We start from the raw sequence: 27,546 nt of genomic DNA on the forward strand, positions 1-27,546 counted from the left end.
TTCCTAAATATTTCAAAGATTATTAAAAAAAATAAAATAAACTGTATTAGGACAGTGGTAGAAATAAAAATTCAAAATGAATATAGTCATGAGTATGTTTCAGTCTTCTGGAAAAGCTTAGGTGTGTTTGAAATTCTTTAGCAATGTTTTAACGGTATGATTAAAAAAACAGGAGAATTAACAATAAATGAGATATTTAATAACTGGATAATGTTTTCGCTCCCTTTTATAGCAGATTTAATCTGGACACGAACGATTATCAGGGGCGACAATAAACTTATAAAACAATTCCGATTGTAAAGAACAAACATCTTCTGAGTTAGAGCTTGTAATGCTTGATAAATATAAGTTTTCAGAGTCAGTTCTTGAGTTGGAGTTGATTTTTCAATGACCGTCTTTCTAATATTAGATAAATTAATGCAGCCTTATTTGCTGAGATTATTGTTGTTGTCATTGTTTTTATTATTATCCACACATCTCATAAATTATCCACAATCTCATAAAAGGCCGCAGACTGAAAAAATTCTCATCTCCAGTACCTCCATCCTGCTGATGTTATTTTTCCTCAAGGTCACAGTTTCTGTAGCATCCATCATATCTGGTCTTACTACTGTCATGTAAAATTTGACTTTTTGATTGATTGGCATCCTCTTATCGCATAGCACTCCAGCCAACTCTCTCTAGTTCCTCTATCCTGTTTGTATCCTGCATCCCACTTACTTTTTTCTCAACCTCCCCATCCCTCTTTCATTGTTGAACCTAAGTATCTAAAGTCACTGACCTTCCTGATGACATTTGCTTCCAGCTCCAAATCTGTCTCCTGGCCGCCATCCACTTTGCAACACATATACTCTATCTTACTTCTGCTCAGTTTCATACCTCTCCCTTCCAGTACTTTCCTCCAACTTTCCAGTTTAGCTGTCACTTCTTGTCTTGATTCTACACACATCATGATGTCATCTGCATACAACATAGTCCAAGGCGCATCTTCTCTCACCTTCTCCGTCACCACTTCCATCACAATATTAAACAGGAATGGACTTAATGCAAGCCAACTGTCACTGGAAAACTTTCCGTCTCTCCCAGGCAGGTTCTAACTCTTGTCTTCATATTTCAGTACATCTTCTGTATCAACCTGACATATTTCTCTGGTACCTTCTTCTCCCTTAGACACCTGCAGACTTCTTGCCTTGGCACTCTCTCATACACTTTCTCCAGATCAATAAATACCAGATGTAGCTCCCATTTCTTCTCTCAAAACTTTTCCATCATCTGTCGTAACCTAAAGATAGCATCTGTCGTCGATCGACCAGGCTCGACGAATTTCTCCTTTGCAATCTCCACCTCCTTCCTCAGTCTTCCATGAAGAACCCTCTCTACGATTTTGATTGTTTGGGACATTTACTTTATTCTTCTCTAATTCTTACAGTGTTGTGCATCCACTTTACTCTTGCAGATGGGGACAAGAATACTTTCCCTCCATTTCTAATGTTCTGCACCATCCCATCATAAGGTTCCTCATCTTCTCTGTGAGTCCTTGCATTTTCTTCATTCAAAAGCCTTTCAAAGTATATTCTCCATCTTTTTCTTATATCCACATCCCTCCTTAAACCCTTTCTCCAGAGTCTTTGATCTGCCTTACATGTACGATGTCCTTTGATTCTTTATTTCTACATTTTTGCCAATCGATAAATCTTTTTCTGTCCTACTTTTGTTTCTAATTGGTCATGAAGGTCATGATATGCCATAGCCTTCGCCTGTGCAACAACTCTCTTGGCTTCTCACTTTTTCTCTCTGTACTCCTCTCTGTCCTCTTCCACTCTTCACTTGTCCCACCTCTGCTTTGCCTTCCTCTTACCCGTCACTGCTTCTTGTACATTATTATTCCACCAACAACCCTCCTTCTGCTCTCTTATCTTTCCGAATGTTTCACCAAGCACCTCAATTGCACAGCTTAGAGTTGTTTTTGAATTATGTCTCCACCAATCTTGTACACTTTCTAGTCCATCCGAAATCCTCAAAGTTGTTGTATATATATATATATATATATATATATATAGGGTTGTAATGCAAAAATAAAAATCTGTAATAATCATAATTATTAATATTATAATAATATATGTTGCATAAAATTATTATTATTAAAATTATTATTATTAAAATTATTATTTAAAAATATTATGTTTGCACGGCGTTGGCTGATTTTTTTTAAAAGTATGTGTTATGCCCAATTGTATCATATAATGTATTATAAATATTATATATAAATAATAATAAAATTTGATTGATTGAAAAAAAAAAAAAACAACGATTCATTGCAAGAGGGCACTGTACAATATACAAACCTTCAACGTAATTTAATGTTTCATACAGCATAGCACGCCATCTTTGGATTGGTGTTTACGTTTTTGTGTGCAATTTGGGAAGCTTCATTGTTGACTTAAAAAAATAGTTTTTTTTTCCTCTTTCGCCTAATTTAACGATTTCTGTATGTGATACTTTACGTTTTCCATGATTGCTGAAAGGTAAGAAATAGCATGTCACGAAAATTTCGAAATTCCAGTCTCATACGAACGGTTTTAATTCTTATAGCATTTTAACATTTATTACTAACATATTAACATATTACTAACAATGATGCATATGCAAGTGGGACCCCGGGTTATGTATGACCCGAATTACTGCACTCTGTACTTACGACGGACTTCCAAGGCTCCTCATAAGGATAGTTAATTACTCGTAAATTAAAAATTCGGGAACTAGTTTCTTCCGCCTCCACATGGAGTCAAGAAGAAAGTGTTAACTTTTTTTAAATTCAGTTTTATGAGTGGACCAACAAGGATGGACAGCAAATGGTCCAGAGAATCAAATCCTGATTCTCCAGCACCCACTCCATCCCTTTCAACACTCTCTCTATAACCATCTTCCGATTAATGTTAGCCTACTTTTTTGCCTCAGAAATGCCCCTTCCAGTAAGCAAGACATTGATGCAACATTAGGTGAGGGTTAACTTTTATTATTATGTGATACCTCCAGGGAGTCCAAAGATTCGTCGAGGGAGAGTGTGGCAACAGCATCGAACGTTTGAGCTCTGTCCAACTACTAACAGCGCTCAAACTTGCTTAACTTTTTGCGTGAGCCATTAGCAGCAGAGGCTCTACCAATCGACCAACTCTTGCTGACAACCTTTAATATTCTTTTTTGAAATTTCTCCTATGTCCTACTAAATATTTTCTCTGATTTTGATTGAAAGAAAGAGCACAATAGTTTCTGTAACTTATTATTACAGTACAGGGGGTATTATTACTATTACATTGTATTATTATTGCCACATATGACCCATTATAGTATTATTATTATCGTATATGTGCTGTTCATCAGGGATCAGAATTGCATACAAATCCAACCTTAAAGATTCTCAAGAACGTATCTCTTCTGTAATCCGGAGACTGTCTGTACATCAATTGTAATTCATATTTTTGGTGATCATGGTAACGGTTTTAGCAGTATTAAGTTATTAATATTTGTTTGTGTTATTCAAAATTAAGTGGATATTGAATACCAATTTATTTTTTAGCCGAATAAGAAACTCAAAGATTTATATTCTGTGTTCTTCCCAAAGTCTTTGCATGATGACTTTTATTTAGCTAGTTTTACTGTGTTTAACTTTCTTACATTGGTCTCTGTATTCTCTAAGAGGAGCACATGCTGATTTATTTACCAGGAATTTTTGATATGCTATCTTCTTTTCCTTCACTGTCTAACTTTCTGTGTCTGCCATGGAGTTCTGATTTTTCTATTCTTGAAGACAACTTGATTCACCACATGCCTCTGGGTGAATCAAGCAACGTTTTCTTTAGGATTTGCCACTGAATTTCGAAGGTTTGGCTCTTGTTCTCAAACTCTTTCATTTGTTCTTGAATAATGTTTGTGTATTTTAGTGTACGGTTCACGTGAATCTGAGAGCCGCTCATCTTTTATTTGGTTTAAAACTTTAATACACGTTCTTCTTTTCAATGTGAAATTTAATTTTTTCCAGCTTAAGACTTAAATGATGATCATTTCCAATTTCATATCCTCTGTACACACTGGTGTCCTTCGCCAGGGAGAAATCATCCCTATCAACAAGAACATAGTCAATGAGACTTTTCTTATTCATTGCCTCTTCACTCCATGTGAATTAGTGTACATTTTTATGTTGGAACATTGTGTTAGTAATAACCAATAGATTAAATTGACATCCATTCTCCTTAGCCCAGGTCCTCCAATCTATCCAAATCATCCTGCAAAATTTTGACATCATGTGCATTCACTATTGCTCTACCCAACTTTGCATCATCAGCAAACAAATGAACAATTCCTCTCAGATCCTTTCTTATATTGTTAATGAACAAATTAAATAGTAGTGGTCCAAGAACAGAACCCTGCGGCACACCACTAGTCACAGGTCGTCTTTTGGACTCTGCTTGGTATATCTGTCTGGTACTTATCCAATTCCTCAGCCAGGTCCATTTCGTGTGGGTAAAGGTGGATGCTGAAGTTGGTTTCCCAACCACCTCAGCTGATTTTTTTTTTATTTTTTAAATTGTTTTCATTAGAAGTCTTTACTGGCTTTCTTCAAGAATGAGAGTATTAGGAATACAATCCTGCCATCTTTATCCTAGTATTGTTGGATGGCGTGTTGCCCTAAAGCTGCGAAAGAGATTAACTACTTGCTGATAAGTGATGTTCCATGTTTGGGAATCATATGTAATATGGATTGAATGATGATTTTGTATGGTATATAAAATCACACTGAATATAACAATAACAGAAATGCTCCTTCTAAATGAGAGTTCTGCTTACCAAATTGTAGATAAAGATCACACAAAGTTCTTAAATTATTGAAAACAAAAAAAAGTTACCTCTTGTCTGAAAGAAATGTGATTTTTTTCCCATCAAGATAAAATCAGTTCATATTAAACCTCTCCCTGTTGCTTTACATCTAAAGAAAAATCTACAAACAAATAGGTGGTATTGCAATGCTTCTCCCCAAACTTTACTTTGGCTTTGCTAATATAAATAATGTTTCTTTGGTGATATAGAATTTTTGTTTAATTAGTCTGAATAGCCAACACCCAAATATATACTTTACATGAGAAAAAGAATCAAATACCCATTATTGACACACTTGCACATCTTTGAAATGGTTCATCCACTTTTTCTATTTGAGTGGTATTTACAAGATTGCCACAAAGTTTTTGATATAGTAGAACAAGAAGGAAGAAGGTTATAAGTCCATCTCTGAAAGTTGTGAAAGGAGGTAAGTTATTAGGGTGAGGTGTGGTTTTTATTGCACAGCGGGTGGTTAGACAATGGAATTCATTGCCTGATAGGGTGATGAATATGCAGACAGTGATTGGGCTTTGATATGCTCCTACATGACAAAGTATTAAATAAATTGAAACAGATGGGATTTGAAAATAGACGTCTGAGATAGATCAGTGATTGGCTGTCAGATAAGTACCAGAAAGTTGTATATGGGGAGTGAAGTATCCGTAAGAGGAAGGTCATCACTAGTGGTGTACTACATCAGTCAGTTTTGGGACCATTGGTGTTCAGTTTGTATGTTAATGATATTAGGATGGGTTTAACTAATGATTTGCAGCTGATGCAAAATTGGCGAGAGCAATGCACAGTCAGTCTGATGTTAATGCCTTACAAGAGGACTTGAATCAATTGCAGTCAAGTAAGTGTTATGGCTTTGCAGGAGGGCTTGAATCGATTGCATGAATGAGCACATCGAACTGTCAATTCAATGTTGCAAAGTGTAAGGTTTGCGATTTGGTAAATAACGATGGGATGCAAAGTATACACTTGGTGGGGAAACTCTAAAGGAGGTTGAGGAAATGAGAGATCTGGGAATGGTGGTAGACAAGGACCTGAAGTTCAGAAACCACATTGCACAAGTTGTGAAGACATCACATCAGATAATGACAATGATGCAGAGGACCCTGACATCTAGAAATAAATAGGTTATGATGCCATTGTATAAGGCCTTGATCAGGCCTCATATGAATTATTGTGCACAGATAGTGGTCGGGTTTTCATGGTGAAAGGATATGTTAGGAAGGGCCCAGAGAAGATTTGGAATGTGGAGTAGAAGGAGAGATTGAAAGAATGTAAATTGCAAAGCCTCATGAATAGGAGGAAGAGGGTGGATATGATTGAGACATATAAGCTGGTCAGAGGTTGTTATCAAGTTGACATGGAAGAGATTTTTCATAGAATGAGAGAGGGGGATTGAACAAGTGGCCTTTGCTGGAAACTGTTTAAAACGGGCGTGAGCAGAGGAGTGAGAAGTAGGTTCTTTGCATGGAGAGTGGTTGGTGAGTGAATGCATTGCCTGAGTGTGTTGTGAATGTAGATATATTGAATCATTTTAAGGCATGGTTGAATGAGTATTGTGTACAATAGTATGTACCTCCTATGATAAGTCTCTGACTCCATGGAAGTTGGATGTTAATAATAAAATTCTGCATTTCTCCCCCATCTCTATTCCCTAAAACATTAATCCAAACCTACTATTTCTGTCCTGTGTATTTGGCAAACACCTGGAAAGATGTATCTGGATGCATGAATTAGAAATCACATTTAAATGTGCATACTTCAAACTGCCAACTCTCATCTGCTAATCAAAGGACAAATGCCATCCTCTGTCACATCCTAGAGTGCATGAAATAACAATAACTTTGGCATTCAACATATTTTGTAGAGCTGGAAAAGGCAAATGACATTGATGCCCAGAGAAAAAGCTGCTCAAAGAACTTGGGATATAATACTTTAAGTCAGTAGTTTGAATTAAAGAATAAGCAGGAAAATAGTTTGTAAAATGAGATATAAGAACAAGGTTGCACATTATCTCCAGTTCTTTATCTGCTCACATGAAGAAATTTGGCATTAAACCTAATATCAGAATTGGAACGCATTAAATTCAGCTCTTTGCTTGATACATATCAAGATGTTATTGTGTGAACATCATGGATATTGAAGACACTTTGAGAAGCTCAGACTAGCCATTATAGATGAATTCAACATTCAGTGACCACCTCTAGTAACTCATTCTTGTTATTCATCACTCTTCAAGCAAAAAAAAAATTCTTTTTTCTCATTTATTTATTTATTTAGCATATGGCTCACACATGAAAAGTTACATTACATTAATCCTTAATATATATGGACATAGTAATAGACATATGTACAATAATGAGATATAATATAGTCATAAAGGAGACACTCAAGAATAGGCTATAACTGAATGTCTAGGTTGATTATCCAGTCAACTGCACTTGGTGTAGCATGGATGAAGTCTGACAGGTTTCCACTGTATGCACGTTGGACACATTCTGTTGAAATATGATTAATTGTCTGGCGTGGTGATCCACAGCTACACCTGGGTGAAGCAATCATACCCCATTTGTAAAGGTGGTCTGCACATTTGCCATGGTTGGAGCGGAATCGGTTAAAGGCAGACCAAGTTTTCTGAGGTAGGTCAAAACCCGAAGGTATCTGTGTTGGGTCCACTAATTCATGGAAGACCCCTGTTGAAGTGTTACACCAGGACTCTTTCCACTTCTTCATGTTGAAATTTGTCTCTGAAAGATTTTTTGCTGTTAAGATTGGAGGATGACTTGACTTTAGCCTGTTTATTTTTAGGGGTGGGATGTCTTCTTGTTCTCAAATCCTTATTAAACTGCTCTTGTATATCTTTCAGCACTACATTATCTTCACCTGGATGCCACATCATGGCAGAGTAATCACTTAGTAATTCAGCTATATCTTTTACTTTTGTCACCATGTCTGCCAGCTGCATTCATTAAATTTATTCCACTGGAGTAATTCTTTTATTGTACTACACCACAAAAGAATTCTTGGATTTTTCTTGTCCTATTTGCCTTCATTGAAATGCTGTTCACCTTTCATGCTTGTGCGTTGTGTTATTCATGAATTTATTCTTCCTTTGATGGTTACATAGTAGGTAGGCAGCATTCATTGTGTAGAATTTGTGCAGACTAAAACATCTTTTAGTTAGAGCCATTACTTTATATACATTTAAAAAAAATAGCCCATGTGTTGAGGCTTAAATGCTGTGAGGACATCATGATGGAGGTTTAATGGAATTTAAACTGCACTTGGAAAGAATTAGAACTGATTTTAATACTTCCAATATTTTGTTCCAGTCACTGAGACATCTTCAGGGATCACAAAAAATTAATGTAACATGCGCGTGCAAGCACACACACACACACTCACACTCCCCCCCCCCGTAAGGTGGGATCTCCAAATTTTCGGAAGTTTAATGCAACTGTATTTATTTGGAGTCAGTTGATTTCTGTGTGCTGCTGCAGATTCTAAAAATAGTCTTTCTTTTTTCAATTTACTGAGTGTGGTTTTTTTCTAGGAGATCATGTGGGTTGTATCTAAAACATAGTCTGTCATGATTGGAGATGTATGATTTGTGTTCTAATAAATGTTTGCTGATCTACCTGTGTGTCCAAAGTATGCCAGCTTACAAACAGGATACTTTATTAACTCCAGGCACTAAGAGAGAAGGAAGCTGATCTTTGGTAGAATGGATAAGGGTAGCCAGTTTACGGTGGAGCTTAAATGCTGCGTGGAGGTTGTGCTTTTTTAAGCACTTGGCAATTTTTTTCTGATGTGCCCCAGATGTAGGTATGGTGATGGCATTTTTGAACTCCTTCTGAAGAGATGCCCAAGAAATGGGGGAGGAACTAATTATTTTTTTAATTTTGTAATTGCTGTAGCCATTGGAGAGGAAGATTTTGTGTATGTGGTTGAGTTCAATTGAAAGGGCCGTTCCACTACAACAAAGATTGTGGACTGTCTTGATTAGAGTTTTAATAATTCTTATTGTTGAGAGGGGTGATGGCGGGAGAGTTTATGAATGTGTCTGCTTGTGTGTGTAGGTTTTTTATGTACAGTGAAGGAAAGTTCGCCATTAGGAAGGCGTGTAACTAAGGTGTCTAGGAAGGGTAAGCTTTTATTTTCCTTTTCCATCGTAAACTTGATTCTTGGATGTAGGCTGTTGAGGTGACTGAGGAAGGAGTCTAAGATGTCTGGGCCATGAGGCCAAACAGAGAACACATCATCTATGTATCTTAGCCAGATAGAAGGTTTGAGAGGGGCTGAGTCTATGGCTCATTTTTTAAAATTGGCAAGAGGAGATGAGAGGGGGGGACCCATAGTGGTTCCCCCTCTCTCTCTCTCTTGGATTTCCTCATGTCTGAGGACTCGTGACTTTCCTGATGATGCTTTGCCATTTCTTTCTCCCCTATGCTTCTCTTATTGCTTGTTCTAGTTTAAGTCCAGTGACAGTGATTCTTGATATTCAATCAATCCACCTGTTGGGGGGGGGGGGTCCTCGTTTTTTTTTTTCGACATGGTTTACTGTGGATGATAATTTTTTCCAGGCAGTTGCCTTCCCTTGTACATGTGTCCAAAATATTCCACTATTCTCTTGTCAATTATGTTTATCAGTTTATCAGTCTTGTGTGGATATTCAGTTCTTCTTGGTTACTTTTGTTTGTTCAATTTTCTGTTCAAGACACTCGTAACAATCTTCTCCAGCACCAGAGTTCGAATGCCTCAATTCTTCTTCTGTAATCTTTTATCATTGTCCATGACTCAGAAGCATAGAGAAAGATAAAAAAAAAACAACTAAGGTTTCTACAAGCTTAATTTTGGTCTTCTTGTAGATGTGCCTGTCTTTCCAGATCTTTGTTAAATCAGTCATCACTTTCTTAGTTAGTTCTGTTCTTCTTCTTATCACTTTTTTTACATCCATCTTTTTTGTTATTATCACCCCAAGGTTTGTCGAAATTTTCGACAATTCCAGTTCCTTCTATATCTATCTCTTCTGCGTTGTTTTTAAAATCATTATTTTGGTTTTATCTTGATTTATTCGTAAACCATGGCTTAAGCTTTCCCATTCTAATTGATTTAGGATGAATTTTAATTCCTGTTCGTTTGTTGCTATTACCACTGTGTCATCTGCGTATCGTAGGTTAGTGATTGTTTGGCCACCTAATTTAATGCCTGAATTCAACTTTTCTAGAGATCTTTTCATTACAGTTTCAGTGTAAAGTTGAATAGTAATGGTGAGAGTATGCATCCTTGTCTTGATCCTTTTTCAAATTGGAATGCAGGGGGACACTGAGTTTTCAATTCTTACTGTTGCTTCATTTCCTTGGTATAAGTTCTTTATGAGGGTTATTAGATAGCTTGGTATTCCTGGTACTTGCATGATATCCCATAAAATATCCCACCTTATTCAACGGCCTTGGAGTAATCTATAAAGCATAGATAAAGGTTTAAGTCGAACTGCCTTGCATTTTTGATTATTTGTCTGACATTAAGTATATTACACTGGTCAACAACAAAATAAATTTTTTCTGTTGATTATGATCTGACACTTGTTTTTTTACTAATTTGGGTGCGCTGATTTCAAATATCAAACCTATTTTTCTCTATCACATCAGGTTTTTCTTCTATGGCATTTTGTTTTTGCTAATTTGTAAGTTTTTGATAGTTTTAAGGAGGCAGTACTATTTAGAGGATCAAAAAAATCGATTTTTTAATATTATTTTCTAAAAGTATGTACTTTTAAAAATCTGTTCCTAACTTTTTATCAAGACATTTGAAAAATTCCCGAAGATATAGCCTATTATTCAAAGCGGTGTGCAGATCAGAATCGGAGCGCTCACCGCTCTCGCTTGTTAGTAAACGAATAAATGCGTAAGAACCTGCAATTGCACGTACTGGTGCTTTGAATGCAAGAGAGGCCGATAACTGACTTAATACATTTAGGTGATGAAAAGTAGGCGATGACAACTGCCTAAAACAAATGAATGCTATTATGCGTCATACGGACAAAGAACGATCGAAATCAGTCAATCGTTAATCGATCGTGAAAGTATGATGAGCGCTTATAACGTTTCAATAAAGTCTCTGGTTTTTTTTTGTCTTGTTAATTGCATGTTAGTCGGCAGTGAAGAAAATACATCATGTCTACTACTCGAAATTGTGTCAATAGTGTAGATTCCTTCTGCTACATTTGTGGCAGCTTTACTGCTCCCAGTCAAAGGACGAATATCACTGATTTCGTTAAGAAAGTGTACTTTGCATACTTTGACGTAAAAATTGCAGATCAGGACAAGTCATGGGCTCCAAATAAAGTGTGTAAGTCATGTGTAGAAAATTTACGACAATGGAGCAAGAGTGAACGCCAAAAATTAGCTTTTGGCATTCCAGTGATTTGGCATGAACCGAAAAATCACGTAGATGATTGCTATTTTTGTTTAGTTCAGACTTCTGGTTATAATAAGAAGAATAAGAAAAAAATTATGTATCCAAATCTCGACTCAGCAATTCAGCCAGTTGGTCATTCCAATGAAATAGCCGTGCCAATTTATAAAGGACTTCCTTTACTCGAGAACGAGCATGATCGGGATATGCCAGATGTTCTCGAGGAGCAAGACTCGGATGTTGATTTAGACAATGAAAATTTAATTTCTAGTTCTGGATTGCAACGTTTTACTCAAGCGGAATTGAATGACTTAGTAAGAGATTTGGGCCTATCAAAGGAATCATCGGAATTGTTAGCTTCAAGATTAAATGAAAAAAACTTACTGGAGCAAGATACGAAGATAACTTTTTATGGTAGCAGGGAAAGTAATCTTGTACAATATTTTAAACACGAGTGTGGGTTTGTTTACTGTAACAATGTGTCAGGTTTACTAACTGAAATGAGTGTTGTACAATATCATCCAAATGAGTGGCGTTTATTTATCGACAGTTCAAGCAGAAGTCTCAAGTGTGTCTTACTACACAATGGGAATGTATATGGCTCAATTCCTGTTGGCTATTCAGTCCACTTAAAGGAAACATATGAGGACATTAAAAAGGTTCTGAAGTTATTAAAATATACAGACCATAACTGGATCATCTGTGTGGATCTTAAAAAGGTGAACTTTTTACTTGGCTTTCAAAGATGATATACAAAGTTTCCATGTTTTCTATGCTTCTGGGATAGTCGAGCTAGAAACTAACACTGGAGTCAGAAACATTGGCCTCTTAGAATATCCTTAAATGTTGGAGAACAGAATGTTATAAATCAACCTTTAATCGACAGAGAAAAAATCATTTTTCCACCTCTACTCATCAAACTAGGTCTTATGAAGCAGTATGTTAAAGCTTTAAATTTACAAGGTGACTGTTTCCAATACATATGTGAAAAATTTCCACGACTTAGTTATGAAAAAATTAAAGCTGATGTATTTGATGGACTGCAAATTAGAACTTTAATGAGAGACCCAAATTTCATCAACTCTATGAACGAAATTGAGAAAGAGGCCTGGACTTCATTTACGATGGTTGCGAATAATTTTCTTGGAAACAAAGCGTGCAATTACAATGATCTAGTGGAAACAATGCTTGAAAAATTTCCAGCGCCTAGGTTGCAACATGAGCATAAAGCTTCATTTCCTATACAGTCATCTTGATAGATTTCCTGAGAATTTAGGTGCTGTAAGCGATGAACAAGGCGAAAGATTTCATCAAAACTTAAAAACTATGGAAGATCGATACCAAGGAAGATGGGATTCTCACATGATGGCCGACTACTGTTGGAGTATTCAAAGGGATTGCCAAAACAGAATAAACAGCAGAAATTGTTACAAAAAAAAATTTATTCCTTGAAACTCAAGTGTAAGTAAAATTGTTATTTTTTTATAAATATTCTTGTAATTTTTAATGAATATTGTTAAGTAGTTACGTATCTAATTATCAGCCTCTCTCGCATTCAAAGCGCCAGTACGTGCCGTTGCAGGTTCTTACTCATTTATTCGTTTACTAACAAGCGAGAGCGGTGAGCGCTCCGATTCTGATCTGTGCACCGCTTTGAATAATAGGCTATATCTTCGGGAATTTTTCGAATTTCTAGTCAGGAACAGATTTTTAAAAGTACATACTTTCAGAAAATAATATTAAAAAATCAATTTTTTTGATCCTCTAAATAGTACTGCCTCCTTAAAACTATCAAAAACTTATAGATTAGCAAAAAGAAAATGCCATAGAGGAAAAACCTGACATGATAGAGAAAAATGGGTTTGATATTTGAAATCAGCGCACCCAAATTAGTAAAATACAAGTCTCATATAAAAGTAAGCAAAAATTGTGTTGGACTGTGTTATTATTATTATTCAGGCCTCCATGGAGTCAAAAGACTCATAGTGGGAGGTCCTTTCTAAGAAACACAAGTCTATCAAGACTCATCAAGGGAGGTCCCTCCTAGGAAACACAAAGTCTATCATACCACTCCTTGAACTCACTGACCATTCTTGCTCCCACTACTCTATCAGTCAATGCAATTCATGGTTCAACCACCCTCCATGCAAAGAAACCACCCCTCACCCTCTTTCTCACAGTTTCTCACAGAAGGAATCATGACAAGGGGCCAGTGATGGCCCCTTGTCATGATTCCTTCCTGCTGTTCAACCAAGCAAAAGAACTCTCCAGTGTTAGCCCTGTAACCACCTCTGAACAGTTTAAAATTCTCAATCATATCAACTCTCCATCTTCTACCCAACAAACTCTGCAGTCCACACCCCCTAAGCCAATCATCATAACTAACATTGTACAGTCCTGACACCATCTTTGTTATCTGCCTTTGTACTCTTTCCACAGTTAATTTATCCCGTTCAAATCCTGGGGACTAGATCTGAGAACAATAGTCTAAGTGTGGTCTGATCAGAGTCTTATACAACGGAATGATAACCCTTTTATCTCTGCAGGTCAGTGTCCTTCTTATTATTGCAGCAATCCTCTGTCTTACTTTCACTACCTTTGCAATATGTCCCCTAAATTTCGGGTTTCTATATCAATCATCAACCCCAGATCTCTTGTCTCCCCTACTTCCTCCCGTTTAACTCCTCCCATAGAGTATGCAGTGTCCCATCGATATTTACCAAACTTCAAGACCTTATATTTTGCTGCATTAAACGGACATCCCCATTCATTTGCCCATCTATCTAGCTTATTCAAATCCTCATGCAGGGCTGCCACATCTGCACTGTTACTAATAACCCCTTCCAGCTTTGCATCATCCGCAAACAACTGAATATTCCCTTGCAATCCACGGACAATGTCATTGATATAAAGGTTAAACAATATAGGTCCCAGTACTGAGCCTTGTGGAACCCCGCTTGCAACCTTCTGCCTCTTTGATATTGCTCCACCATATACAACTCTCTGATACCTATCGGACAGCCAATCCTGAATCCAGTTGACCAATCTGACATCCAGACCCATGTGCTGCAACTTGAATATCAGCTTATCATGTGGCAACCTCAAATGCCTTTGCTAAGTTTAGGAAAATGGCAGTATATGCCTTTTCCTCATCTAATGCTCTTGTAACTTTATTATAAAAGGCTAGCATATTGCTGAAACAAGAGTGCCCTTTCACAAATCTATGTTGACTCTCACAGATAACATTACCCTCATCTGCCCAATACTGTATACGGTCCCTCACTGCTTTCTCCAAGATCTTACTAATTACCGATGACACACAAACTGGCCTATAATTAGAAACTTCCAGTCTGCTACTACCCTTATGTAATGGCACTATCTTACCTTCCTTCCATTCCATGGGCATCTTTCTCCGCAGCCAGACTTTCACTTAAAAGCGAGGTCAAAGGCACTGTCAGTTCCCTAGCACATTCTCTCAAAACTCGTGGTGAAATACCATCCAGTCCCACAGCTTTACTGACATCCAGCGTACTCAGTATTTGGAACACACTCTCCGACTCCTGCACCTCAAAACTTCAAACCTCTCTATCTCTCTAGTATTCAGATTGACTCCTCCAGGATGAAATACTCCAATAAAGTGTTGATTGAACAATTCCACTGTCCTCTGCATCAGTCACTCTATTCCCATTTTTATCCCACAATGTCATTCTTCCACAGTCATTTCTTCTCCTACTGGCCACATAGCTAAAAAATTCCCTAGGATTTTCTTTGGATCTTAGCACCAATCCCTTCTCATATTCCAGTTTCGCCTTCCTTATCATACTAGTCACTCTCCTGGCTTGTGTCTTATATTCTTCATGCATCTTCTCTTCACTTGTCTCCTTATATCTCTTCCATAGCTTCTTTTTCAAATGCAGCTCTTGTTTAATATTGTTTGTCATCCACTTTACTCCAAATTGTGTCCTCTTCTTCACTCGTGGAATACAGCTTTCCATTGCTGCTAACAAATATTCCTTCACAATTTCCCAAGCACTAATGGTATCCCGGCCTTCCAATACCTCCCTCCACAAAACTTCTCCAAGTTGATGTCTAAGACTATTATAATCACCTGCTTTATAATTCCACATACAGGGTGTTCGGGATAAATTTGACAGTTTCGTAAGGAAAAAGAAAATCTTCTTTGTATCTATTAAATTTAATGAATTGACAAAAAAACATTACAGGCAGAGTTAATTACAATACTATCAATAAGATTTACTCAAAATAACCACCATTAGCATCGATCACAGCTTCAATTCTGCTTCGGAACCTCGAACAAGCTGATGCTACAGTCTCCCTGGGAAGGGCCGCAAAAACTGTTTTAATTTTATCCATTAACTGGGCTTTTGTATTACTGGAAGTGCGATTGGTGTCTTTTTCAACTGCGCCCCATACAAAATAATCCATGGGGTTAAGGTCTGGGGAGTTTGGAGGCCAAACATTTGGACTGGTGAAGTCGTAGAAATTTTCAGACAACCATTTTTGACTTTTCCCAGAGGTGTGGCAAGGGGCCGAATCCTGCTGCCATACATACGGCCTACCATTGGCTACCCTTGTTATCCAGGGCTTGACTACAGTTAGCAACTCCATGAACAAAGCCCGAATTCCAATGCCAGGGTTCTTCAACACCTGTTCCTGCAGATTTGCGAGGAATTCTGCTGTACGAACGCAATCAGATCGTCTGCTAGGGATCTTTCTTCTTGCTACATCCTCGTAGTCACCATTGCAAGTCTCTAGTTCATGCCTGATTGTTTTTACTGTATTCAGGGAGCATTGGGCAGCAGTCGTAATATCCTTATTTTGATGGCGGGCACGAATCATCATGATACAAGTTATTCTCTTCCATGATTCAGGTGGGTTCCAGCTATCCATCCTTTCTGACATCTTGTATATGAAAGAAGAAGGGTCCAAACTTTTAAATGAAGAGAAGTGTGTGTTAATACATGTAACTTACGGAAAAATATAATTGATTATAAATATGTCAAATTTATCCCGAACACCCTGTATGTTCCCATCTCTTTGATACTCCTGCATGTCTATTCATTTTCCAAGTTAAAACCAACCATATGGCCACTCTCTCCAACTGGTAGGAGAGATGTCATCTCAGTTATTATCAACTCTTCTGATGCTATAACGAAATCCAAAACTCTTGAACCTCTTGTTCCCTCTGTTACATGTTGCCTAAGACATTTGTCCCTCAAGAATTCTAAAAATTCCATTCCCTTATTGCTACATGCATCTTCCTCTCCCCAATTTATACTGCTGTAGTTAAAATCTCCCATAACAATAATTCTTCTTGCAATTGCCACGCTCAACTGTCTCAACATTTCCTGGTCCCAACCCTGTGTGCTCCTTGGTCTGTAGCAACACCCGACTAAATAAATATCCTGCATTGCCCACATCCACCTCGTGCCATATGCTTTGAAAATTATTATTGTAACAGCATTCCAAATCCTCTACTTTTAGATGACATAGGTCGTCACTTATCATAAGCAGTACTCCACCACCACGCTATCCCTTCCTATCCTGCCAAAAAATGCTGTACCCAGCAATTTCTATTCCTGTTATTAATCCTCTTTTGTCAACCATGTCTCAGTGATCTCAATAATCTTTGGCCAGTCTGATGCTATCAGTGCCACCAATTCCTCTCCTTTATTCCAAATACTCCTGGCATCAGTATAAAGCCGAAAAATACCATTGTTTCTATACCCAGCATTATCCCCTCTAGACTCAGCTAGGCTCAGCATTATCTGATGTCTTCCCCCTTATCCCAAGTATCCATTCCCACAAGAGGCCACTCCTGCTACCATCCACACTGGGACACACTGACTCGTTCAGAACAGCAATCTCTCCAGATGTCTACATTGTTCCTCATTCAAATCTAACCGGTCTCTCGCATACAATTCCTCTCTCTTCTCAAACACGCTCCAAGCATCCACATATTCCAATCCTCTCTTCTGACACATTCTCACTATTATGCCATTCAATATCACTGTACTTCTGCTCAGCTCATCACTATCATACCTAGGCAACACGCACACTATTTTTCCTCTCTCTATCTTCTTTCCTACACCCTCAACCAAGAATCTCATATTTCTCACTGCCCTTCTTACATTACCACTCAAGTCATTTGTTCCTGCCATCGCAATCATCTCATCCACCCTTTCACCTCTCAATTGCCATAGCCACACTATCTATCATTCCTCCTTGCAAACGCTCCTCACGCATCCTATCTTGAACACTACGGATCATTGAGTTCCCCCATACATTACATCTCTTACCATCCTATTCCTCGATTGCTCACATGCATCCCTCACTCTCTCTCTCTCCTGTAACACTTTCTCTCTGTGCTCCCCTGCTTGCCTGCCTTCCTGATATCACTCTATCCCTAGTCCCTGTACTCTCTTGCATTCCTCTCATTCCCTCTCTCCTGCTGTTTCCATTCTTTCCTCTTTTATCATTCCTATATCTGACACTCATTTCCTCTTTTCCACTTATCCCATTCTCACCTCTTCTATCATTCATACAACTCTCTCTCATTCCCTCTCTTCTACTGTTCCCATTCTCTCCTCTTCTATCACTCCCATAACTCTCTCATTCCCTCTCCTCTACTATTGTTCCTATTCTCTCCTCTTCTCTCATTCCCATAACTCTCTCTCACTCCTCCTCTGATTCCCCTTGCATTCGTCTCTTCCAACCATCTAATCTCATCTCATTCCCAAGACATTCCACCTGCTCTTTCAGCTCATCTCTCTCTCTCTCTCTCTCTCTGTAAGTCAGCCACTCTTGTTTGCCATTCATCCTCCCAATTGAGACCATCTCCTAAAACTTCAGAATCATTCAACCTTTCCATACTCTCCACTCTTATTATTTTATTCATACTTCTCTTGCCCTCTATCATACCTGTCATCTCTCTACATGGAGAATCTCCCATCTCTGACTCAACAAGGTCAGTTATAGTCTCAACGAAGTCAGTTATGGTCATTTCTAAATCACCAAGTTCCTCCATTTGCGTTTTGTGCATGTACGTTTTACCCCCTTCTCTCTCCTGCCACATATACAACCGACGGGATGCATACATTCTGCAAGTCCCGCATGCTACAAAATCCTGTATGATATCATTCAAAATGGAGTCCTTAAATGGGGGGGGGACTTGACGATATACCATTTGCAATTTTAACTGCCACCATTATTCACTATTTTGAATAATCGCCAATTAGTGTCAAAAAAAACAAAACTAAAGTATTAGGGAGTATAACTATAAGAAAAAGTACAAACAGAACATTTAAGTACACAAGATATAAATAACTAAATAATGAAAACTTATCCTTTGCCTTGTCTTCCACCTATGCATTTGATTCTGACCCCGTCTTCTCGGTAACCAAAATACACAATATCGCGACAACAACTAACTTAAAAAAACAACTACTGAAGGACACTCGTATTCCAGAAAACACTTAGCATTACAAAAGCTTAGGAAAAAAGACTATTCACTGATTAAAAAGCACTTCCTTCAGCACAGCTAAATTCTCCACCACATGCTACGGCGACTCTAGTTCCTCGACTTTTTCTGAATCCTGCTTGTTCTTCTGAGATCTGATGGTTTATGAAACTTTCTAATCTTTCCTTAATAATGTGTAGTAGAATCTTGCTATGAGATAAGGGCAGAGGTGTGGTAGTTTGTAAATTTCTGGTTATTTTTCTTGGAATATAGAATGTGTGAGGCATCATAGAAACATAAGTTAGTAAAGGGATCTTACAGTATATACACACAGATAAGATTTTTACAGCTCGTCAGGTGGAGTGAATTTTTTGTAAAAGGTGGTAGGTCATGACTTAGTAATTTATTCACATTTTATAATAAAGTGACAGCAGAATTGGATAAAGGAAATGGTTAAACCATTATGCTGCTAGACTTTGCAAAGGTATTTGACAGAATATTGCATGGAAAACTATTACATGAGTTGGAGGAAATGGGAATGGATAAGGAGTTGGTGCTATGGATTGGAGGAGGGGGCTGACAGACAGATATCAGAGAGTAGTATATGGCAGAGTGGAATCTAGGAGAATGAGCATGACTAGTGGAGTGCCTCAGGGCTATATACTAGAGCCACTGCTCTTTAATTTGTATATTAATGATATAAGGAGTGATATAAAAGGCAGGACATTCATTTTGTCTATGATGCAAAACTGGGGTACAATAGTTGATAAAGATGATGTAGATATCCTGAAGGATGATTTAAATAAATTTGCATTGTGGACAGAGGACGATGGTTGTCATTTTCTGTTTTTTTATTGATGATACTATTTTTTATTGATGATGCTAGGAATTTGGGTGTAATGATGGACAGAGTTGAAGTTCAGGGGGCATGTTGCAAAAGTTGGCAGAATTGTTCAAATGATTATATGGATATTGTAAAACACATTTAAACATAAAGACAGGTATTTTTTATTTAAATATAAAGAGCCAATAGGCTTCATTTCGGCAATATAAACACTATGCAAATTAAGGGGATATTAAATCCCACAGGGATTTAATATCCCCTTAATTTGAATGAGTAAAGACAGGTAGTTTATTATCTCTCTTGGTGACAGGTCTGTGGAATACTGCATATGAGGATAGCTGTGGAAAGTTTTGTTGATAGGCAGAAAAGCGGGAATATGATAGAAACTTATGAGTTATTAAAGGAGTTCCTTATGATTGACACAAAAGAAATTTTTCAGTACATCACAAATAGAGAACTGGAATGCCTCTGTAATTTGTGTAAGAGTGTGCAGAATTGATTTTTTGCTTGGAGAGTGGGTGAATTAGTGGAATGGATTTCCAGAGGAAGGTGTGAGTGCCCTGACAATATATATGGATAAGGAGAGGTATGTTAGGTATAGTGTATAAAGGCCAGAGCAAGTCTCCCATGATGAGTTTTCTGACTCCACAGAGTTACCTATATAGTAATTGGACACAGATTGAAGGATATGTCTTACCTTAGTAATCTGCTCACATTATATCTTCAGGTGAAGCTTGAGTTGGATAAACAAAATGGCTAATAAGTGTTACTGCTGAACTTCACAAAAGCTTTATTATTATTATTATTCAGGCCTCCATGGAGTCAAAAGACTCGTCATGGGAGGTCCTTCCTAGGAAACACAGTCTATCATACCACTCCTTGAACTCACTGACCATTCTTGCTCTCGCCTCTCTATCAGGCAATGAATTTCACGGTTCAACCACCCTCAATGCAAAGAAATAACTCCTCACCCTCTTGCTTACAGCTTCCTTTCGGAACTTCCAGAGATGACCCCTTGTGATTGCTCCTTCACACTGTTCTACCAAGGAAAAGAACTCCCCAGTGTCAACCCTACCTCTCAACAGTTTAAAAGTCTCAATCATATCACCTCTCCTGGTATCCTTTGATGGGATACCACATGAAACTTATATAAATAGGAGCAAATGGAGATGGATATGAAGCAAGGATAAGAGAGCAGTTAATGGACAGAGATCAAAACACAGCATATGAAGATGACTAGTGGTTTGCCATTATGACGTACAAGTTAAACAACATTAGCCGTACTGAGCTACTGTTGTTTAACTTGTACATTAGTGATACAGAAATGATTTAAAGGGTAAATATTCAGTTTTCCAATTTTGCAAAGCTAAGAAGAGTGAAGAAATCCTGTGGAATCTCTTAAATGGATTGGCAGTATGGGAATAGATAGTGGCTGTCAGTTTAACCTGGCCAAGTGTAAAGTTATGCACTTTGAGATGAAGAGATCACAAGCTGTATACCAAATTGGTGGGAACTGAAATGTAGGAAACTGATGAGGCCACAGATTTGGGGGTGACTATAAATAAAATGAATCCTATGTTTTATGGCAAGCTCACCCATAGTATGAAATAAAATATTTCCTAATTTTATTAGTAAACATTTTAGTATATACATGCATAATTTGCGTGAGTGTATATATAGTGTGTATGTACCAGGTCACAATGTAAAATGTATTTATTTATTTATTTTTTGTTGTGGATCGTGGTCAGAAATATATGTAAAAATATTGATCTACAGGATATTCTTTAATCTGATAATCAGTATGCAAGCATTAGAAAATATAATTATTTCTGCAGAAAAGTGGGCTTAAAATATATAATTCCAAAAGTACAGGAAGAAATAATACACAAAATGAACCAACATGAATAGCTACAGAAATCTAATCAGGGAGGTACTTTAATTTCTATAAGAATAGCTGTTGTGGAATGTGTGGTGGAGATACTTAATGAGCAGTTCATACGGGTCTTTCAATCTTGTGAATGTGACTTCATGGAGAGATTGAGAGCAGTAGATGATGTGGAGGAGAGACTCACTGTAAGTGAGCAAGAGGTGTATGGGGAGTTGAGTAAACTAGATGTTAATAAGGCTGTGGAACTGGATAATATATCGCCACGTATTTTGAAGGAATGTGCCAGGGAGTTGACACCTATCTTGACATATTTTTTTAATACGAGTCTTGCACTCGGTCAAGTCCCTAAGGAGGGAAAGATTATGCCACTTCATAAAGGAGGTGATCGAACTCAAGCATTAAACTATTGGCCTATCTGTGTGTCAGATGTTCCGGTTAAGTTGTTGGAGAAGCCTGTGAGAACTAGGATCCAGAGTTTGGTTGACAACAATGGTATCATCTTTGATGGACAGCATGGATTTGCTAAAGGGTGGTCATGTTTTAGTAATCTACTTACTTATCACAATAAAGTGACTGCTTCCTTGGACAGAGGAGGAGGATACACAGTGATACACTTGGATTTTACAAAAGCTTTTGATAAAATACCTGATGATAAATTGATAGTCAAACTGGAGTGGATGGGGTTGGAATTTAGATTGGTGCATTGGATTGGAGATTGGCTGTCTGATAGGTATCAACAAGTTGTGTGTGTGGGGGGGGGGAAGCGATGTCGAGGAAAATGAAAGTCACTAGCAAAGTGCCTCAGGGATCTGTTTTAGGGCCATTAGGTGAAGATTTGGATGGAGATATTCAGTTGTTTGCAGATGATGCAAAGTTGGGACGAACCATGAAGAGTAGTGAGGATGTTGTGACTTTGCAGGAAGACTTGAATAAATTGAGTGATTGGGCACAGAAATGGGGATGTGAGTTCAATGTTGCAGAATGTAAGGTTTTAAAATTTCAAAAACAAAGATGGGATGTGAATTTATGCTTGCTAAGGATACATTGTTGGAGGTGGTAGAAATAAGAGATCTGGTGTTAATAGTGGATAAGGATCTGAAATTTAGGGGACACATTGCCAAAATTGTGAAGACAATACAAAGGCTTCTGGGAATGATGCGGAGGACACTGACGTGTAGAATTAGGAAGATTCTTGTTTCGTTGTATAAGGGTTTGATTAGGCCACACATGGACTATTGTGCCCAGATTTGGTCACCTGGTTTTCAGAAAGTGAAGAGATGTTGGAAAGGGTCCAAAGGCGACTGACTAAGGTAGTTTCTGACCTCTGGAATGTCGAGTATGAGGAATGATTGAGGAGATGCAATTTGCAGTCTGGTGGACTGGAGGAAGAGGGAAGATATGATGGAGACCTACAAGTTGGTAAGGGGTTGTTATAGGATCAATGCTGGAAAAGTTCTATAGAAAATAGTGGGAGATCGGGGGAGAACCAGAGGTCATCCCTGGAAACTGTATAAAGAAGGTAGGAGTAGGGGAGTGAGAGGCAGGTTTTTTTTTGTGCAGAGTTGTAAATGACTGAAATGCATTGCCTGAGAGTCTGCAGGGAGTTTGAATGTGTTTAAAGCATGGTATGATGAGCTGTGTGTGTGTGTGTGTGTGTGTGTGTGTGATAAAAGGACCTCCCAGATGAGTCTTTGACTCCATGAGGTCTTGGGTAATAATAATATTATAAAGTTGTTTAGAGTAAGTGTATGAAATGAGAAATTAGTCATTGTAAAAATATTCATTTAATTAGTTACTGTATTTTGGGTATGCTATGTGCATGATGATTGAGTGTTTTGCTATTTTGAGACATCCTGAAACTGCTCTGTCTTATCCCCCAAAATATGCAACCCTATTCTCTGCCCATGAAATTACCTGTGAAGAAAGAAAATGATAGAAAATTAGCTTTCTGAACATCCTCATCACCTGCTGTCCATCTGGCAAACTAAAAACTTCAGTATGTTGAAAGTTACAGTACATTCATAGGATGAAACATAAAACAATATTTAGCACATCCTCTATCTCCAAAAAAAAAAAAAGTATTGAAAAAAAAAAGCTTCTTTTTAGATCACGTCTTCTCCTCCAACCCCTGTGATCTTAAACTAGAAATTGTCATTATTCCTATAATTATGCAACTGAATGGTTTAGCCTAAAAAAATCAGCATATCATTAATGCAGATAAGTGTTCCAACGAACTCACCCCTGCATGTTGGATGCTTTATTTATATGAAAATTAACCATATGAGTAATCCTGTGGCCTAAACAATACATTGTAATGAATTTACGCCACCACCTCATATATTAGACATATTTAGCACATATAGCTTACTTTCATATGCACCTTTATTATCAAAAAAATTTTTTAACATGCAAATTTAAAGCTGACATGTTCACCTGTACTAAGTTAAATGATCAAAATGGATGACTTTTAGAGCCACTTGAGACATAGAAAAAAAAAAAAAAAAACATATATAAGTACAAAAAGTACATTAGCCGATTCCCATACATTGTAGGAATCTCTGAATAAATTTCAACTCACCCCTTCCAAAAAAAAAAAAAAAAAAAAAAAAAACCTGGTACCCTACTTTGATTCTTGTTAAGTAAACTCATCTTACCTTCTACTAAGGACAAGACTTCTCTTTCCCTTCAAGCTGTTTACTAGGTTCCTTGGGATTGTCTTATCTCATACCTTGAAGAAACGGTATGTCTTATTAAGAAGAGCTGCAAGAATATTAATTGTATATTCTAGTTTAGCTCTGCACAGTGAGTGAACACTGGCCAAAGAATCTGGTTGATGACTAACCTTTAACATAAAGTATTGTTTTATATTTGATTGCTTATTCAAAGAGCTACTTAAGCACTGATATGGCCTAACCTGAACTGATATGACTGCAGTGGCGGCCCATACTTAAGCACTGTGGCATCCTAAGGAAAAAATGAAAAAATTAAATTTTGTTTCTGTTTATAAATAATAACAATGCTTACAACATTATATAAATGCAATACAACATTTTAAAGGTTACAGCTTATGTTTTGACATTGACTGAATAGTTAATAATTGGAATTGTTCGCTTAACGCTTTAGATTATGAAACAAATGCACTGCAATCTTACGATATTATGTTAGATCGCAGTGCAGATAACTGATATTCGTTTGCGCTTGTCATTGCATGTTACATCATTCCCACACTGCTCAAATGGCAGTGTATTTTTTGTATGCTTACACGGCTTATTTCTGTGAGATATGAAACGTTTATTATTGGTGTGTGTGCGTGGTGAACTATTTTTTGTAAATCTTATTTTATTTTGTTAAAATAACATATAATTATTTATTTATTATAGATACAAGGCTGAATTATGACTAGTGTCACTGTTGAAAATATGAAAAGAATTATATTTTTTCAATTATTGTTACACGAAACAAATGCACTGTGATCTAACACCGATATTCGTTTGCACTTGTCGTTATTAGATACACTGCCGTTTGGGCAGTGTATCTTATGCCTGCGCTCGTTATTTCTGTGAGATATGAAACATTTATTATTGGTGCATGTTCATGGTGAACTATTTTTTTGTAAATCTTATTTTATTTTATTACAATAACATATAATTATTTATTTATTATATATACAAGGCTGAATTATGATGAGTGTCACTGTTGAAAATATGAAAAGAATTATATTTTCAATTATCGTTACAAATGCACTGCGATCTAACGCCGATATTTGTTTTCACGTGTCATTGCTATTGATACAAACCTTTTATTATTGGTGCTTGTTCGTGGTGAGGATGAAATATTTTTAATAAAGCAATTTTTAATATGTCAATTTATTTATTAATAAATTCTTTACTGATTAGGAAAGAAAAGTTTTTAAAATTTTTTTATATGCAGCACCCCCACTTAAAATTTTCACCATCGCCAATGTATGACTCTTTCTTTAATAAAAATTTGGACTGTATTATATCACTGTCTTTTTGAATTGGAAGATAATCTCAGTTTCAAATTGATATATTTGATTATATATCTTATTACTAAACTTTCATATGTAATTATAATGTTTTTTGTACTTGTATGTATTTATTGTTTTTGCTGTGTCTCAAGTGGCACAAAACACTTATGTATATTGATTGTCTAATTTAGTATAGTTCAACATGCCAGCTTTAAATCCATGAGAAAAAAAGAATGATAATGTAATGAATGCAGAAATTAGCTGTGTGTTGAATATGTTTAGTATATGTACAGGTGGTGGCGTGAATCTGTTACTTGTGGCCACAGGATTACTCATGGTTAATTTCATTTTCCTTGCAGCACTGATTTATTCAGAATTTGGCTGTGGGGGAAACTAATTCCTCTGATTTTGTCATTAGAATCATGACAAAATCACAGGAATTAGTTTCAAATATATTTGATTGTAGTAGTTAAGAGTACTGTTAGAGCAGTTGATTACAATATTGCCCTTTTATTTGAAAGAGCAGGGTTTCTGGATGATTTTTAACCAAAAGTGGCTTCATTCAGAAATGGCAGGGTTTTCCCCTGTCATGGTTTTTTCCTCTTGCTCTCACAATGACCACATAAATTTCCACAGACATTTCTTGAAATACAAATATCTTCATTGCTCCTGGGGTTGCAGCAAAGGAATGATATAGTACATCCATTAAAGAAATTCCTATCAGCTTATCCTTGGGTGCAAGAAATGTATTGGTTTAAACATGAAGTATGGGTAATTTGTGAGTTTTGTTATTACTGTACTAGATAGATATTGCTGAATGATTCATAGCGTTGATTGATACATGATGTAGAATTTGCCTTACTATCGAAAACATCTTCAGTTCAATAAAAATTGAATATACAATTCAAATACAAATAACATTTATAAAAGCACCACCATAACATAACAAAGACAACAGCCACTCAATAAAATTCTTAATTTAAAACTAAGAAAATAATAAATTACAAATTAATAGATTGATACAATAATTTTTTCCATAGAGGGGATAACTGAAAGCCAAAAGATCTGGCAGACTTTAGTTCAGTGTTCATTTGAAATTGTTTTTGTTTTCAGACTGCATGATGCTGTTCAGTTTAATTCAATCAATGTTTAGTTTAAATGGATTGTGGAAGGAAAGCTTGGTGAAGAACAAGCTGGATTCAGGCCAAATGGAGGCTATCAGGAACTGATTTTCACTTTACGACAAATAGTTAAGAAATCACGGGAATATAACAAAGATCTGTATTTATGTTTTGTAGATCTGGAAAAGGCATATAAGGTGCCAAGAGAAGCTATTCAAAATACTACATTTATATGGTGTCAAAGGAGCATTATATCAAGCAATACTTAGTCTTTATTTGAGTTGTAAGTCAGCAGTTAGAATTGAAGAAAGTACAGGAAGATGGTTTAATATTAAATCTGGTGTCCGACAAGGATACATTATCCTGTTTGTTATTCATTATCTATATGGATCACATTATGAAGGAAGGTGGTATTAAACCTGATATCAAAATTGGAGATATTAATGTCAGTTCTTTGCTTTATGCGTATGATGTTATATTTCTAAATAAATCCGCTACAAGCCTGCAAGATTCCCTGACTAAATTGAATAACTGTTGTAATAGATATAGTACAGAGGTCAGCAATAACAAGTCAAAGACAAGAAAAATAGGCAGAAGCACTGAAAATATCAACTGCATTGTGAATGGAGAACCTATAGAACAAGTAAAACATTTCAGCTACTAAGGCATGATTTATAGTGAAGATGATAAATTAAATATCGAAATAGACAGGAGAATCAACAAAGCTGGTATGGTAGGAATTCAACTGAATAAATTTATGTGGAATAGGAGAGAGAAGTTAGTCATATACAAGACAGTGTTTAAACCAATTTTAACTTATGGACCTGAGAGCTGGGTTAGGAATGAAACACTTGACCAAAGACTAGAGACTGCATGTATGAGTCCTGAAAAAGATTAGGGGCAAGAATAGATGGCAATATC

General features: G+C 36.8%; 1 protein-coding gene across 2 annotated transcripts in view; it reads left to right on the plus strand.

Moving 5' to 3' along the window:
• Positions 1-2,404: 2,404 nt before the first annotated feature.
• Positions 2,405-27,546, plus strand: part of LOC150110724 (uncharacterized) — a 239,215-nt gene continuing 214,073 nt past the window's right edge. The window contains exon 1 of one of the 2 annotated variants that reach the window (XM_090396009.1): positions 2,405-2,525. The gene's annotated coding sequence lies outside the window, so the exon portion shown is untranslated. The remainder of the gene's footprint in view (positions 2,526-27,546) is intronic. The other variant, XM_090396002.1, reaches the window with a different exon arrangement.

The sequence above is a fragment of the Typopeltis vanoorti genome, chromosome 1 (genome assembly GCF_054136105.1).
Source record: "Typopeltis vanoorti isolate ZY-2024b chromosome 1, IOZ_Tvanoo_1.0, whole genome shotgun sequence".
Lineage (NCBI taxonomy): Eukaryota > Metazoa > Arthropoda > Arachnida > Uropygi > Thelyphonidae > Typopeltis > Typopeltis vanoorti.